This window comes from Anolis carolinensis, chromosome 3 (assembly GCF_035594765.1).
Source record: "Anolis carolinensis isolate JA03-04 chromosome 3, rAnoCar3.1.pri, whole genome shotgun sequence".
In the NCBI taxonomy this organism is placed as follows: Eukaryota; Metazoa; Chordata; class Lepidosauria; order Squamata; family Dactyloidae; genus Anolis; species Anolis carolinensis.
In genome coordinates this window covers 116,275,894-116,295,054 of record NC_085843.1, presented here as the reverse complement: position 1 = coordinate 116,295,054, position 19,161 = coordinate 116,275,894, and positions in this window count along the sequence as shown.

The window sequence follows — 19,161 nt, the reverse complement described above, 5'->3', positions numbered from 1 at the left end:
TAGAGGGACAGAATTTTGCCCTTCCCAAAATCTTCAGGCAAAAACAAACTGCTGCACCCCCTTGTGGCTTGTATGATTTTTGCCATCTTGACTGTTCTCTGATGTTGCTTGCCCATGCATGTCTGTGTAATATTGGTGTGTGGAAGCCCAGTGACTAATTGCTATCTATTACATTTATCAGAGAAGTAGACATGGACATACGTTTAAATGCTATCTTCTAACACTCTAATAAACCAGAACTAATGAGTTTGAGTACTTGCATATGAATGGTGCTTATGAAGCTCTGTGAAAGAGGAGATTATTTGCCTGCAGAAGGCCCCCAGATTCAACCACCAGTGTGCCATGTCCAAGTATGGTTTAGAAAGGCTTTTTTGTGAAACCTTGAAGAGTCGCTGCATCAGATGGAGAAGACATGTGGCTTTCTCAGTGTTTTGGCCTATTGTTTTCCCTAGTTCCACCTAGTTCAGTTAGTCTAAGGGTAACAAACAGAGGACTGTCATCAGCAAAGGGGCAAATGATCGCAGTCCCTTGGAATAAATAGGCAAGCTCAGTTCCGTCTAATGCTACACAGAAATACACTTGCCCTACATTTTTGTGAGTAAATGTCCCTTTCAGGCTGGCTCTAATGCACCTTTCAATCACCTATGTGATAGTTACTGTCTGAGAAGGTGATGCCTCATGCCTTTGTTGCCACGCACATTCCAGAAATGGAAGGCAAAGCTGTCATTTCACAACATGTAACACAGTCTCATTACCTGCCCACCCTCACAAAGGAAAGCTCAGCTCTCATCCCACACACCTACATCTCCTTTATTCACTTCCCAGTTTAATTTAAAGAAACACACCTTGGAGCCAAGCACACCTAATTATACTTGTGTGCTACCCATCCTCTGAGACAAGCTAATTATGATTATAAATATATGGTAGGCGGGGAAACAGGAGAGAATGAAACCTGACACATTAAATCAGGACTAAGTGTTACAGCTAACCAAAAATACCTGCAATTGAGATAGAAATGATTAAATAAAATGTCATGGGTCATATAATCAAGGGAAATATTTTCAAGGAGATTAAGATAGAAACACTTCCTTCTGCCCTCGAAGTATCCATCCACACCACCCACATAAGACATTCACTCTGTGTTGCAGTTCTGTTGTATCTTTTCTTTTTAAATCTACAATGACTATTTGTTGTTATACATAACAAATAAATATACATAATAAAAAACTCTGCAGTTCTTTTGTTTTGTTTCTGAAAATCTGCAAAGGCTATGCAAATTCACAATGAGCCCTTGGGAAGTGAGGGTTAATCTTCCCAGAGACCAGAATGAAGTAAACCTCTGATCGTGGAAACAGTGGCCCCTCAAGGCACTTGTCTATTTCCTATGCTATTCCACAGTTCAAACTACAGTTTCTTCTACGGGACAGCACTGAGAGAGATTGTCTGGAGATTAGTGATGATTAGTGTAACTAGTATGGTTATGACACCCAACTCTATGCAGTTTGACTTGATTAACAGCCATGGCTCAATGCTATGGAATCCTGGGATTTGTAGTTTGGGGAGGTACTAGCAGGCTTTGGCTGAGAAGCCTAAAGATTTTATAAAACCCCAACCCCCATGATTCCAGAACATTGAACCATGGCAGTTAAATATGTGTCAAATTGCATTAATTCTACAATGTAGATGCACACAGTCTTTTCCTTCCATCTAAGAGCCCTTCCACACAGCCATATAGCCTGAATATCTAGGCAGAAAATCCCGTAATATTTGCTTTGAACTGGATTATCTGAGTCCACACTGCCATGTATTCCAGTTCAAAGTGGGATTTTATTCAACTGTGTGGAAGGGGCCTTGGAATGATGTTTAGGATCTAAACTGAAGTCTAGCAGCAGCAAAGGACTAGCTGAGATCAAACATCAGAAACATCAGAAACATCCAAATGCAAGATACTCCACTTAGGCAGAAAAAATGAAATGCAAAGATACAGAATGGGGGATGCCTGGCTCAACAGCAGTGCATGTGAAAAACATCTTAGAGTTCTCATGGACAACAAGGTAAACATGAGCCAGCAATGTGATGCAGCTGCAAAAAAGAAGACAAAAAAAGCCAATGGGATTTTGGCCTGCATCAACAGAAGTCTAATGTCTAGATCCAGGGAATATATGTTCCCCCTCTAGTCCACCTTGGTCAGATCACACCTGGAATACTGTGTCCACTTCTGGGCACTGCAACTGAAGGGAGATGTTGACAAGCTGGAATGTGTCCAGAGGAGGGCAACTGAAATGATCAAGGGTCTGGAGAACGAGCCCTATGAGGAGCGGCTTAAAGAGCTGGGCATGTTTAGCCTGCAGAAGAGAAGGCTGACAGGAGACATGATAAGGGCCATATATAAATATGTGAGGGGAAGTCATAGGGAGGAGGGAGCAAGTTTGTTTTCTGGTGCCCTGGAGACTAGGATGTAGAACAATGGCTTCAAAGGACAGGAAAGGAGATTCCACCTGAACATTAGGAAGAACTTCTTCACTGTGAGAGCTGTTTGGCAGTGGGACTCTCTCTCTGCCCCTGGAGTATGGAGGAGGCTCCTTCTTTGGAGGCTTTTAAGCAGAGGCTGAATGGCCATCTGTTGGGGGTGCTTTGAATGCAATTTCCTGCTTCTTGGCAGGGGGTTGGATTAGATGGCCTATGAGGTCTCTTCCAACTCTATGATTCTATGATTCTGCGGTACAAAAAGCTGCAGCCAAAATGTAAAGTGGGCCTGGTTACAAACATCATACAATCCTCCTAGTCCAACAACTCTACCAGATTTTTTTTCTAGTCACAATTCATAGTGCTGGTTATGGTCTATAAATCTCTCAATAGCTTTGGTGTGATAGATCCCACATTTAATATGAAAGTCAACTGAAAGTCTACACTGAAGAATTTCTATGTAGTTTTGTGAACATTTATTGAGTTTGGAATTCTCTCACGTCAAGTGTTGGGATGCACACTTCTCATGATCAATTATGATGCTACCAAATTTCTTATCCCTTGCCCAGAGATGTAATTACCAATGCTTCAGAATGCTCACCTCAAATACAGTGAATGCAGCCCCAAAAGTTCTTCTTTTTTTCGGCTTCTTTAGAGGAAGAAGCCCATGGTCCACCCTTCCCTATCACTCATTGACTTCTTTGTTTCACAGATTTATAGGGTACTAGCTGTGCCCGGCCACGCATTGCTGTGGCATTGTCTGGTGGTGTTGGTGAGAAATTGTTGAGGTAGTGGTGGTATTGAATGTCTGTTGTATGGTTGTCTTTATGTTTAGTATGCACACTGAAGTGGATTATATGGCAGTGTGGAGTCAAGATAATCCAGTTCAAAGCAGATAATCTAAGATTATAAATGGGTTATATAGCTGTGTAGAAGGGCCTTGAGTCTACACTGCCATATAATCCAGTTAAAATCTGATAATCTGTGGAAGAGGCCTAAGTGAGGCTTAACTGTGCCTGTCCCCTGGGCTGAGGAGGTTGCTAGGAGACCAAGTGGGCAGAGCTTAGCCTTCAAACTGGCAGCAATTGGATAAAAACTATTATTCCTCTCCCTGTAATTAGGACTTTATTTTTTCTTTTCTTTTTGTTGTATCAACCTAGAGCCGTGAATGATGGGTTGTGTTGTCAAATTTTGAGGTTGGGGGGCCTGTAGTTTTGTTGTTTTGTCCGCTGCTGTGATGCCATCACTCTTTTATATATATAGATGAAGCAACTAGGGTGGAGCAATGCTAGACCAAAAAAAAACCCCACACAGTCATTATTGCTGATATGGATCATAACATTTCACAATTGAGGGAAAGCTAAAAATGAGGCCAAGAATGACCAAGCAGTCATGGCTTCATCATATGGAATGATTGCCTGAAGCAATTTAAATGGAATGGATTCAGGACACTGATTTGGAATCAATAATCTCCAGTCTTTGAAATAAATCTTCAACGTGTAACCTTTCTTCCTGCTATGGAAGTGGCTGAAGCAGTGCGAGGGACAATGTTTTTTCCTGACTTCAATACAGATATACGGAACGTAGGGGACATATAGTTTCCCCAGTTTCACTGATATATGTCAGACAGTGTCAGGAACAGAAAAGGTTGTAAGCTGGCTCAGAATTGCATTCAGATCATATCCAGTTTTTTTTTTTACAAACTAGTGAGCAGGCAGGTCAGTATTGCAAAATGGATGGTCACTCTCTGACTTGGACTTTTGGTCCCTGTCACTGCAGCAGACAGCCATGAAGCTTTGGAGGACTCCTGGTCATTTTTGAATGCCTTTGCTGACATCAGCAAAAAGTGAATCCCCCATTCCTTTCCATGGTCATATGGGCAGAAAGGTCTCTGGCAATGGACAGGAATTTTCCAGATCTCCATGGATGGCTTCTGTGGTGACAGGAATGATGTGGGCATGATCCGTCCACTTTTCCCTGCACCTCTGAGTCAGGGAAAAGTGGATAGAAGCGCCTGGCTGTGTGGACAGCAGACCAGTTTGAATCAGAACTGGTCCAGTTGTCCACACTATTCCAGAATACTATTTTGCTGAAACACCAGAACACCCTCAAGCTTCTCCTAACATGAGGTTAAACTGGGTCAACTGGTTTTGCCTCATGTTACTGACTGGATGTCCTGGGATGTCATCTTGATGTCCAGTATCGACTTCTGTTAAAATTAGGGTTTCCATTATAGACAAGCGTTTTATCTTCTCTTGGGAGTTTTGGTTTGTTGAAGAACCAGCCCTCTTTCTCAGAGGTCCTATCTACACTGCTATATAATCTGGAGGCTCATATAATGCAGAATGAATCACACTGAACTGCATTATATGTGTCTACACTGCCACTTAATCCAGTTCAATGCATTTAATCTGCATTCTGAAACTGGTTTATATGACAATGTAGATGGGGTAAAGATGGCTAAAGAACTTGTAAAACTACAACTCCCATGATTCCATAAGCATTGAGACATGGCAGTTAAAACAGTGTCGAAATGCCCTTAATTCTGCAGTGTGTGCAGAACAGAACACATTCTGCACTTACAGAGCTAAAGGCTACTTTGTGATTAGTACACTATTCTTTAAATATGAAGAGTTTGATGAGAATCAGCCTTCACTGACATGTTTTTATAGTAAACTGCTTGGAGATTTTATGATATAGGGAGGTAATGATAAACATCAATTATGCATACACACACAGGCATACATGGTATCATTCAGTTCTTGTGAGCTGAAACTGACATCACTTTCCATGATGCATGCATCTAGTAGGAGTTGTAGTCCAGCATATCTTGATGGCCTAACATTATGAGATGTTACACATATGTGCAGTCACACACAAACCGTAAGAGAGACAGGGAGAGAGAGATTGAGACAGAAAGATGTTTTTCTTTTCCTTGGGAACTTTTTTGAGACATTTCTGCCATCCTTTAGAAGCTATTTGTTTTCATCTGAGTTGTATAATATCCTGACAGCCTAGTGCAGACATACCTTTCATTTCCTTCTCTAAACAGCATAGCCTTTTAAATTTACAATGGGAAATGAAATACTCTTTTATCTGCTTTAAAGAGGAATGCATCATGGAGAGATAATGTCTATAACCTTGCAAATGATATGGATGGGATTTATAGGACAAGGCATTCTACTCAACCACACCCCAATGTTGGCAGTATCTATTCCATCTGATAATTGGAAATGTCTTTCTGCTCAGCTACTCCTACAAATGCATCTTCTTTGGCAGTGAGTTGCGCTCTCACATCTGCTCCCCGGTGTTACCCATAGGTCAGAAACATTCAGTGCTTCTAGGAAAGAGCATGAATCCAGATGGATTCTGAGCAAAACATTTGGGAGAACAGTAAAATTTTCATTCTAGCAGCTGATGTTATTAATCATAGTTTCAATTTTGTCTTTCATTTTGAAAGACATTATAAACTTTTACAATAAGGCTAAATATAAACAGTTAAAAGTCTCTGGTAACTAGCAGTTAAAAGTTCTTGTTTACGAGAATAATAGACAATCCGATCTACCTTTTCTATAAGTCTTTGGGAGAATTCACATTGATTTTACTTGAACCAGACCCATTTGAGTAGCAAGATGCTTCAGATTTATATTCCATCTTAAGCATTTTGGGAGAGGCAATGGACAAAATTTGCTCCATGTGTAGTACTACTAGAGTGGCAAGACAGTCTTGCTTCATCTATATATATATAAATGTAGGGGGACACGGAAAGAGCCTCCCCGAAGATTGAATGAATTCAGTCGGGCGTCCCCTGGGCAACGTTTCTTGTAAGTGGCCGATCTTTCCAAACCCAAAAGCATTGGATGAATGGATGAATACCAAAGGTCTTTATCAAGACCATTGCTAAAGATTATGTCTATTAATATAGAAGGTTTGTCACTTGCTAAGGAAGAACTATTAGCCAAAATGTCTGAGGACATTTCGTGTGACATCCTATGTATACAGGAAACACACAGAGACATCACAATGAGAAGACCAAAAATTCTTGGAATGCAACTGGCAGTGGTACGACCTCACAGACAATATGGCAGTGCCATTTTTGTACGATCTGGTGTAGCAATCTCTGCAACTTCCCTCACAGAAGTGAACAACATTGAAATCTTATCTGTGGAACTTGATAGTTGCACCGTATCATCACTCTATAAACCACCTGGGGCTTATTTCTATTTTACACCCCCAACCAGCTGCCACAATCATGAAGCCCATTTTGTTGTGGGAGATTTCAATAGCCATAGCTGTGTCTGGGGCTATGACGAAGTTGATAGAAATGGCGAAGCAGTTCTAACGTGGGCCGACAACAGTAGAATGAGCCTCCTTCATGACAGTAAATTACCACCATCATTTCATAGCGGCTGATGGAAGCGTGGTTATAACCCTGATCTGATTTTTGTAAAGGAAAGCATAAGCCACCAATGCACCAAAAGGGTATTAAACCCAATACCTAACACACAACACAGACCAATATGCTGCGTAGCATATGCAGCTGTAAGACCGAAAAGTGTCCCATTCCGCAGAAGATATAACTTCAATAAAGCTAACTGGACAAAGTTTACAGAGACCTTGGAAGCTGCTATTTCTGATATAGAACCTTCTATAGAAAATTAAGACCTATTTAGCCTTATTGACCTGTTCATAGAAGCTGTGAAAAGATCCTCAAGGCTCTCAATCCCTAGAGGCTGTCGCACAAGCTACCTACCAGGCCTAAACGAAGAATCACTAAATCAGCTACAAGAATATCTCAGATTATTTCAAGAGAACCCATACAGTGATGGGACTATAGCAGCAGGCCAAAAACTATCTACAGCCTTAGCTAATGCTAAGAAAGGCCGTTGGATAGAGCTGCTTGAGAACCTGGACATGTCCAAGAGTAGCCAAAAAGCCTGGCAATTGCTGAGACGCCTGGATAGTGACCCTCTGGTCAACCCTGGACACGCGAACGTGACACCAGATCAGATAGCTCACCAGCTAATTCAGAATGGGAAAACCAACCGCAGCAGAATAAAGATGAAAATCAACAGGGTGCCAGAACTTGAAACCCACCAGTTGTCTTCTCCTCTAAACCTGAAAGAACTCAGAGAAGCCATCAAGCGATGTAAGACTGGTAAAGCACCTGGCCTAGATGACCTGATAATGGAGCAAATCAAACACTTGGGCCCCAAAGCTGAAAACTGGCTTTTGAAATTCTACAATCAATGCCTGGCACACAAACAGATTCCCAGAGCATGGAGGAAAACTAAGATAATTGCCATCATAAAACCTGGTAAAGATGCCTCCAATGCCAGGAACTATCGACCAATCTCCCTCTTATGTCATCTATATAAAGTCTATGAGAGGATGCTATTAAATCGACTAGGACCTGTTATCGAACCCAAGCTTATTGCACAACAAGCAGGTTTCAGACCAGGGGAAAACTGTACAGGTCAAATTCTTCATCTGACTGAACATATCGAGGAAGGCTATGAGAAAGGCTGCATTACGGGAACAGTTTTTGTGGACCTTACAGCAGCCTATGACACGGTGCAACATAGAAAAATGCTGCATAAAGTCTACAAAGAGAACCACCTGAAGCCTAACCCTGCCAAGACACAAGTGTGTGCTTTCCACCTACGTAACCGCGAAGCCAACAGGAAACTGAAAGTTACTTGGGAAGGCCAAGAGCTCGAACACTGTTTCCATCCTAAATACCTTGGTGTCACCTTAGATCGAACACTAACATATAGGAAACACTGCATGAACACCAAACACAAAGTAGCTGCACGCAATAACATCCTGCGGAAACTGACTGGCAGCGCATGGGGTGCAGACCCACAAGTAGTAAGAACATCAGCCCTGGCCTTGTCTTTCTCAACTGCTGAGTACGCCTGTCCTGTTTGGCACAAGTCTGCCCATGCAAAGCAGGTGGACATAGCACAACGAAACATGCAGAATCATCACAGGATGCCTTAAACCTACACCCGTTGATAAACTCCACAAGTTAGCTGGCATTGCCCCTCCTGACGTGCGATGGGAAGTTGCTGCTAATGGTGAGAGAAAAAAGGTCGAACATTGTGAAAGCCACCCACTGCATGGCTATCACCCTCCTCCCACCAGACTCAAATCAAGGAAGGGCTTCATGAGAACCACCACTCCTCTTGATGTTCCTCCAGCAGCAGCAAGGGTGTCTCTCTGGGCAGCTAAACCTGGCAATTCTAACTGGATGGCCCCCCATGAGGGTCTTCCTCCAGGGGCAAACCAAGAATGGGCAACTTGGAAGTCCCTGAACAGACTCAGAAGTGGAGTGGGCAGATCAAAAGACAACTTGGCAAGGTGGCACTACCTGGAGGAATCCTCCACCTTGTGTGACTGTGGAGCTGAACAAACAACTCCGCATATGTATGCTTGCCCACAATGCCCTGCCTCATGTACGGAGGAGGAGTTACGGACAATGCGGTTGTTGTTGCCCGCTTTTGGTCCAAAACTATTTAGTTGCTTGTGATTTCTTTTTTTTCTTTTTCTTTTTTTAATTTTTTTTAAATTTTATTTTTATTTCCATTATTTGAAATGTACAATGCTTTTGACACGAAATAAATAAATATAAATGTAATGTTCGTTTTACTATGGAGTAAACAACAAAACCACTGAACCAAATCACACCAAATTTGGCCACAAAAGACATAGTCATCCAAAATATGTCTTTCAAACAAAAAAACCTAGAAAAATAGTCTAAATTACAGAGGACAAGGAAGAGCCTTTCTCCCACTAACTGCCAGTTAGAAAGGTAGTCTCTGCTGCCTCCCCCCCCCCCGCTGCCTTTAGATCCCGCCCCCTTCATATCCTAGCAACTCCCTCAGCCAAAATAGCGCCCAGGGCACAGATTATCTGATTTGAACTGGATTATATGGCAGTGTAGAACTCAAGGTCCTTCCACACAGCTATATTACCCATTTATAATCTTACATTATCTGCTTTGAACTGGATTATCTTGAGTCTACACTGCCATATAATCCACTTCAGTGTGGATTTTATACAGCTGTGTAGAAGGGGCCTCAGATAATCAACTTCTAAGCAGATAATATAAGATTATAAATATAATATGAAATAATTACTGTGGTATAATAATACAGAACAATATAATATCTAAAACCAGGACAGTAAATAAAAAGTAGCACTCTGAAAGCAGGGAAATTGGGAATTCCAGAAAGGAAACAATCAGGGCCAGCTAACACTTCCCAACAAAGTATTCCCCCAGGCATGAAGCAACCAGGCTTTGAAGCTGCAAGGCCATTAAATGCTAATCAAGGTGCCTAATTGCAGCATTCATACCTGCCACACCGAGACTATTAATTGCTATTCAAACTGGCCAACCAAGGATTCTGCAGGGTAGAAAGTGGTCAGGCTTGCAAGCTGCAAGGCTATTCAGTGCTTTTAAACATGTCCAAGCAAGATTTCCCGTACATGAAAAATCCCCAGGCTTTGAAGCCACGAGGCTACTCCGTCCCATTCAGCCTGGCCTAGCAAGGATGCCATATGTAGAAAGCAGCCAGGATTTTAAACTGCAAGACTATTCAGTGCAATTCAATCTTGCCGAACAATGATTCCCCTACAAAGGAAGTAGCCAGGTTTCAAAGTGGCTCTTTGATTGAGGGTGCTACTCCAGCTACTCCAGAAAACGGCCAAGCTTTGAGGCCACAAGGCTATTCACTGCTATTCCACCTGGCCAACAAATGATAAGTCACATAAGTCACAGCAACGCATGGCCGGGCAAAGCTAGTCATAAATAAAGGGAGTGGGATATTTTAGATGACTACTGAGATGTAATATCTGCATACTTTTCTAATGGTACAAATTCCTCCTCTTCTCCTGTTCTGTTTCCTCCTCCTGTATCTTGTTTTCATTACAGATCTAGTTTACTACAATTAAAAAGACATTATTAAAAATCCCCCAGTGGCACAATGGGTTAAACCCTTGTGCCATCAGGACTGCTGACTTGAAGGTTGGATTGCTGATCTAAAGATTGCTGGTTCTCCTGCACTTCTACAAAACTTAAATTATTTGGATTCATTATTCATTTACATACTTTTGCAGCAGGTGCCTTTTTTTGAATAAAACATACACGTTCCAATTTATGGAAGCAAATATTTGATTAATTGTCTAGTTTCTGTTTGTGTTCGGCTGAATACTTTACATGCACGTTTTGAGATGGTAAATACAATTCTTAAGCCTAACTTGAAGAATGACTATGCTATCACCTGCACTTTATTTTTCAGTCTCTTGCAGTTTGTAGTAACATGTTTTCTTCTCAATTTAGAAAGGGCCAAGACTGACCTGTAATCAGTATTCTGAATTCCAAGACTTTTTCCCTTGTTAAAGTTTACTTTCATTTCAAGCATTTCATTTTCTTAAAGTCCTGGAAACAAAGAACATTCTAACCAAAACAGTAGCAAAGCAATGTTCTATGATGCTCTGTATCTATTATTACCAATTTGTGAAGTTTATGTCACTGTTAGGTTGTTCTTATTTTAAAGTACTACTAATTCATTGGAGAAATCACCCTATTCACTGGCATTGCATAGTGTTTTAGGGATTAATATATTAATATCTAAATTTTAGATTATTTCTTTAATTAGGATTCTTTTGGCCAAATCCATGTTTCTATCAAAATAAATGGTTACAATCAGTTTATATACCATGATTGATACCCTGTTTCCCTGAAAATAAGACATTCCCTGAAAATAAGACCTAGTAGAGGTTTTGCTGAATTGCTAAATTAAGACCTCTGCCAAAAGTAAGACCTAGCAAAGTTTTTGTTTGCAAGCATGCCCGCCGAACAGAACACCAGAGCGTCCAGGATTGGTAAACATACGTACCATAGATTGTTGTACATGGAAATAATGGTAGTAACAAGAAATTCTTGATAGGATTCACGGTTTGTCTGGTCATGCTGGTTTGTGATGACAACTACTGACAGTATATAATAATTGTTCATTTTTTAAAATTCAACAATAAATGTGAATTCTTCTTCATGGAAAAATAAGACATCCCCTGAAAATAAGACCTAGCGCATCTTTGGGAGCAAAAATTAATATAAGACACTGTCTTATTTTTGGGGAAACACGGTATGTCAAGTTGAGACCATCAAATTGAGCCATGGCCCAGTTTGTTATAGGCTTACCTGCCCCATTGCTAATTACATAATGTGTCCATTCAAGAATTAGTTTGTAAACATGCAACACAATGGCATGTGGATGAATGGGTTATGGCCAAATCCCTCCACCTTCTAATGGTATGCCAGCCTTTCCCCTTCCCATTCATTTACACTAAACCCATCTCAGGGCAACGGCTTCCACAGCAGATTATCTTATTTATAGACTAGTTTTCTCAATACTTCTAAGACTGGGGTATGATGGGGTTCAAGCAGATCATGTTGCTTTCCCCCTTACAGTGAATTAACCTTTTCAGCTGTTGCTATGTGGAGCGAATCTGAAGCCAGAAAAGGTGTATTGAGGAGGCCTAAGTCCATGTCATGAAAAGGTTTTTCCGATCTTGTCCAGTTTTCAGGGCAAGGGGAACAAATCTCAGGTCCAGAGCACTGCCTAGAATATTTTACACATACCATACATTGTTTACTGTATGTTTTTGACTCCCTTTTGCTACAGGTTTCTTTAGAAAAGCTGCTGTTGGCTATTTGCTGTTCTAAGCAGAGCTTGGAAAACTTTTCATTTGGTTGGACTGCAACATCTCTGTATAAAGAATACAAGGAAAGTAGAGTTAGAAAATTTTGAGCTTTCTCCCCATTCAGCTCAGAACTTAGAAACCTTAATTTCCTACCAGATAACTATTTTTTCATTAAATAGATTTGGTGTTTAAATTTTTGAATAACAATTCCTAAGCAGCTCCAATGTGGCTAGAGCTAAATGAAGTATGCTTGTAATGATATCATCTGGGGCTGTTTCTAGCTCTTAGATTTTGACCCTGAAATCTCAAGGCCTGGGATGTTCCCAACTTAGCAACCCTAAGGTATCATACTTAAAATTTAAATGGAATGAAATGTGAGTGTAAATGCATCATTGCATATTAACTGCATTGTTAAACATTCCACCAGGAAATAAAAATGAGCATAATCAAGGTCCTGAGAAAACACAGTATCTGTTACTCTGCTATGATTTGAGAGGTGATAGGGTCTTTCTTCCATGGCTATAGGTTTGACATGGGGACTGGAAATCATGGGTGGCCATTGTCTTGATTTCATGCAGGCTTTGGCCTAAATTCAAAGCTGCCTCCCCCCTCCCCCAAGTGATATGTTCCTTTTTTAGCATCTGATTTTCTGGGGAGGATGGAGAGGGGTGGGAAGAAAGAAGCAAAAAGCCATGCCCCCTTATTTTGGGGGGTTGTTTGGTTTTGGCCCTGTCTATCACCAGCTACAACTTTATTGACTGCCATCAGATATCCTTGAGTCTACTGCCAACCACCCAACAGATACCACCGAGATAATGTCATTCCTTTCACCTTTGTATGAGCCTAATGAGGAGGGCAAAATTCACTCTCTCTTGGTTGTTGTGAGTTTCCCGGGCTGTATGGCCATGTTACAGAAGCTTCTGGAACATGACCATACAGCCCGGAAAACTCACAACAACCCAGTGATTCCGGCCATGAAAGCCTTTGACATCACTCTCTTTTCTCCTCTCTTTTTGAGTTAACTGAGGCTGGATTTACATTGCCATGTAATCCTGTTTCAGAATGCAGATTAACTGCATTGGACTGGATTATATGGCAGTGAAGATGCAGCCTGAATGAAAACTACTTTTATCCTTTGGACTTGGTTTGTATTAAGTGAGCTAACCTTGGGATAAAGGAGGAAATTAGGAGAAGGAGAGAAAGGTTGGGACATTTTAAAAGCATCTGAAACAGTGGGATGAGAGAGGATTCATTGGGACTATCTTTGCCAAATTGGGACAGTCAAGGGATGTTGAATTGAACTCCCATCTGCACCTAGGCCTCAAAAGGCTGGCAGATAAATTGGGCAGAACCCCTAGTTCTGTGGTAGAGGACTTATTTTAGAAGCAGATGATTAAAATCCAAATTCATGGTATCTCCATGAGAAAGGTTTGATTGATGATAGCATTGTCTGTCTGAAATGCAGAAAACATGACCATACTATTGGGAGATTATCTCTTATGAAATGCCCTAACATTGTGCCCAAGCAATGTTTCATTTGTACACAAAACACTTTTGGGCAAGCCAGGCTCACTGCATTATCTGCAAGTACGGTATATAGGCTTGCCAAATCGAGAGAATCCCAGGTCTAGGGATTTCACATCCAAATCCTGTAATCTAGGAATAGGGCCTGGTGATGTGATAAGGGTTCATAATGTCATTGAGCATGATACATTAAACGTCAATAATAGTTACTCAGAACAGATCATTCAAATAAAGAACACAAATCTATGAAATGACACAAAAGAGTGGAAAAGCAAGGTCAGAAGAATCTACAGCAGCTAAACAAGCAGGCTATAGAAATGGGAGAAATGTAACCACATACTGTGTATACATTTTTTTTAAAAAAACAACAACAAGATAGTGCCCTTGCCCTGAAATTCTTTTTCTTTTCAGAGAAATGAGACCCAGGACCTTAGATCTGACAATCCTATCAGTATATGCAGAAATGCAAGGAATTGCAAATGGTCACCTGAAATAGCAACACTGATGAGAGATAATTGTTGTTGACTTCAAAGGAGATGTTATGGTGCAACAGGAATTCAATGGATAACATCTTGGGTAACAATCCAGCAAAGGTGTAAGCGAGGCTTACAGCAAAGGTGTAAGCCTCATTGGGAATATCTGTCTGTTCTCCTGCTAAAGGTCCAAGTTGTCTTTTAAGAAAAGAGGACAGTTATCTTGGGATTTAAACCACAGTTAGGGCTAGGGAAACAGGAAGACTTATAAACTATAATATGCAGGTAAGTATTTTCTTCTCACTTGTGATGAAGATGTCAAGGATATGAATAGGTTATGGAGTAGGTGTTAGATGGAATCTGTCTTGGGTAATAGCATATACTGGAGTAAGTCTTGTGAGTCACTGTAATATGATGTCTTCAGGAAAGTTCAGTCATATTTTTTCTTTTAGTGCTTAACAGGGATAGGAATCCTCAGCCTTCCAGATTATAGTTGGTCTATACTCCCCTTCTTCTTAATCAGTGCCAGCAATAAAGCTAATATTAGTACTAGCCAATGTTTTAATAGCTTCCAGGGCTGAAACTGCAAGAGGAACAAACTCCAGACAAAAAACAGGAACACGTTGTTGGCCTAGCCTTAGTATGACATTTTCTTACATTATTTTAATCTCTTAAGGAAAGCACGGAACACATTTTCAAATAATTCCACATATGATGGGAGTTGAAGTTTAATTGCACGAGAAGAGAAGTTCAACTCCAAGAAGTAAAATTGAAACAAACAAATATGATACATTTTATTTTGAAAAATAGGCAAGAGAGGAGTTATAGATTGCAAATGGCTGTATGTGTCTTTTCCATTAACGGTAGCATTAAGGGCATGATGCAGTTTGTCACGTTAGCCAGACTGGAGGCTTGGAGGATCAGGCTCAAAGGCCTGAATTTCACTCCTACCAGCCGAGAAATTTGAATTGCTTAGTTATGGATAGAGCAGAAGGGACTGTGCAGGTACTGACAGGCCCCATCACATTATAGCCACTGGTTTCAGTTTTAATACTGAGTTAAGCAACTTTCTTAAACACCCAGAAGTCGAGGACTTTATCACACCAACTTGCTATCCAACTAGATACATACCATGTTGATCACCTTTGTTATTCCACTTCTCTTCATTACTGCAGTGGCCCTGATTCACCATTCTGTGGCCCCACAATTGTATATCCAACACCCTCACATCCCTGTCTTCCTACACTTCTGCAGTTTATGTTGTTGTTGTTGTTGTTGTTGTTGTAATTGCACAATTCTAGCATTTGAAAACCCTGAGTGTATGAATTGTTTTTAAAAACTTTCTGAGAGAGTGTCTTGTAAAAATAAAACTTTAAAAGGTGATTTAAATTATAAGAGGTAGCACTGAGGAACTTCAAAAACCTTATTTTGAAGACCCACAATTTAATTGAAATTGTAATAAACTTTAAATAAATATAAGCATAGGTCTGGGAACTTTAAAGATTTTTTAAATCTTTTGGAGAGATAAGCTAAGGATCATGGTGGCCAGCAGCATGGGAAAGGGGAAGTAATTCCTTCCATGAACTTCGAATGAACTTTAACAATGAATGAGCAAATCAGTGAATCAAGGGCTGAGAAGTGCTGCTGAGTGAAATAGTGGCACTTTGTGGTCAAGAGGAATAATTGCACAGAAAAATATTTAACTGAAGATTATCAATTTGACCGCTGCTAAAATAGCAAGTAGAGGCAAATCCCCCCCCCCCCAAACAAATCCACAGGGGCAGAAGAATCCCTGTTAACTAACCCTTTAAGGAAATTGATTCAAATCAAATGATTATAGAATAGTTTAGTCGGATAAAAGCTGAGACGAGGCTGGAAATATGCCCAATAGGGCCCGATTTGTAGGAGAAATTAAGAAGCAAAATTCAGTAAGTTTTAAAATATGAGTTTAGGGATATTAAGTAGAAGTCAAACAAAATAACCATAGAGGTGAAATGCATTAATGCAAAAATAATGGCTTTGAAAGAGAAAACTCAGAAGTTAGAACAGTCCACAGAAAAGCTAACTATGAATCGTGAACAAGAGCTGGATGCTATTGTATTGTTAGATTTTAAGAAGAGGGAAAAGAATGTCTTAGATTACAATTGCTACAAGAAAATGCAAGATGAAAACCCACATATTGTTTCATGGAGCTATTACAAAATACTGTGATATTCAAAGATGAATCAGACTGGATTGCCCTTCGTCTCCTCTCCCTTTTATATTAACTTTAGAGGTCCTGAATAGGTCTATAAGAAATGAGGGGAAAATAAAGGCAATAAAGATGGAAGGACAAGTATACAAATGACGGGCATGTGCTGATTTTTTAAATGGAAAACCCAGTAGATAGTCCATACTCCAGGAAATAATGCCTGACTGCTAACTGGAGGAAAGGATATTAGAGGCAAAGATAAAGTACTTTGGCCACATCATGAGAAGACAGGAAAGCTTGGAAAAGATCATAATAATAATAATAATAATAATTTTATTTTTGTACCCCGCCACCATCTCCCCAGAGGGACAGGGGGCGGCTTACAGATATAAAACCAACATACAATAATATCAAATACAAAAACACACAAATAAATTTAAAAGGCATTAAAAATCACAATCATTATAAAACACTTCAGAAACACAGCAATAAAAACATAAAATGAGCTGGGTAAAGTGCACTGAGTGGAACTTGTAAACAAGAAGGAAGTTAAGGTGCTACAAGGTCATGAGAAGAGCCTTAGACTGGGGTGAACTCTGAGGCTATGTCAAGGAGTTAACCAAGAGGTACAACTGGTCAGAAGAACCCGCTAGTACCAGGGTTTAGTACACAGTGGGCGGTACTTCTTCAAAGGCCTGTTTGAAGAGCCAGGTTTTCAGGCTCTTCCTGAACACTTCCAAGGTGGCAGCTTGCCTAATTTCCCTGGGGAGCGCGTTCCAGAGCCGGGGGGCCGCCACGGAGAAGGCCCTCTCCCTCGTCCCCACCAACCGCACTTGTGACGGAGGTGGAAGCGAGAGGAGGGCCTCCCCCAATGAACGAAGAGATCGTGCAGGTTCGTAGGGGGAGATGCGGTCAGAAAGGTAAGTGGGTCCCAAATCGTTCAGGGCTTTGTAGGTCAGCACCTGCACCTTGAATTTGGTCCGGAAGGTGAACGGCAGCCAGTGGAGCTCCTTGAACAGGGGAGTAGACCGCTCCCTGTAATTCGCTCCTGTTAGGAACCTGGCTGCCGCCTGCTGAACTAGTTGGAGTTTCCAGGCCGTCTTCAAAGGCAGCCCCACGTAGAGTGCGTTGCAATAATCCAATCTAGAGGTAACTAAGGCATGGACCACCGTAGCCAGATCAGACTTCACGAGGTATGGTCGCAGCTGGCGCACGAGTTTTAGTTGTGCAAAGGCCCTCCTGGCCACCGCCGACACCTGAGCCTCAAGTGTCAGTGATGAGTCCAGGAGGACCCCCAAGCTGCGGACCTGCGCCTTCAGGTGGAGTGCAACCCCGTCAAGCACAGGTTGCCACCCAATACCCCGATCAGACATGCGACTGACCTGGAGGACCTCTGTCTTATCAGGATTAAGTTTCAGCTTGTTCGCCCTCTTCCAGCCCATCACAGCTGCCAAGCACTGGTCCAGAATCCGAGATCATGATGCTGGGCAGAACATTGGATAACTGAATATGTTGAATAATAAGAAGGGATTCAGGAAAAGCCGATTAAACATCCCATTCTCTCACGACCCTATCTGCTGCCAAACTGCCATCTATGTCTATGCCAGGCATCCTCAGAGATTATGAGATCTGTTTGAAAACAGACAAGTGGGATGTTTATTTTTATCTCACCAATGATATCCAGGATGGGACAACTCTTATCTGTCTCAGGCGACTGTGAATGTTCCACTTGGCCACCTTGATTGCCATTGAATGCCCTTGCACCTTCAAGGCCTGCCTACTTCCTGCTTCGGAGAGGAATCCTTTGTTGGGAGATGTTAGCTGGCCCTCAGTACATCATGTCTGGAATTCCCTGATTGCTCAGTGCTGTTCTTTAGTTAACTGTCCTGATTTCACAGATTTTTTTTAATACTGGGAGCCACATTTTGTTCATTCCAGGCAGGCAGAAACCATCCAGGCTTTGAAGCTACAAGGCTATTCAGTGCCAATTCCAACATTCACACTTGCCTAAAGCAGACACCCTGGTCATTCCACAGATATGTAAACCCCACTTCCTTTTGTTACAACACATTTCACAACCTCTGAGGATGCCTGCCATACATGCAGGCAAAACATCAGGAGAGAATACATTTGGAACATGACCAGGCCGACCACAGAACTCAGAGCAACTCAATACAAAGAGAAACAAAAATAATAAAATAAATACAAAAAAACAAAATAATATAATACAATTTAAAAAACATAAATAAAAATAATATAATCAAATCATAAAATATAATACATACAAATAAAATAAAATAATAAAAACACAAATAATAATGAAAGAATTAAAATAAAATAAATACAAATAATACAATAAAAATAATAAAAACACTAAAAATAATTAAAAACACTAAAAATTAATACAATAAAATACTATAATCACAGAAAATAACTAAAAATAATACAAGAAAATAATAAAATATAATAAATAAAAAAGATAAGTTACAATAAATTAATTAAAAAATACAAATAACATCAAATAAAAATTCCACAACAATTTTTAACCAATACCACCACCACTTTGCCACAGCAACGCGTGGCTGGGCACAGCTAGTAGATGTATAAAATAGTTGCTGAAAATAGAATTGGAGGGAGAGCAGTAAATGACTGTATAGGGAAGCTATAATATACAACTTTAGCAGTGGGAGAGGATGTGGTTTAAAAGTTTGAACTTTTGAAGAAGAGTAGAAGATTTAAAGAAGTAGCATTATGTAATCTGTAGAAGTTAAAGGAAGTAGGAGAACAGAACACTTA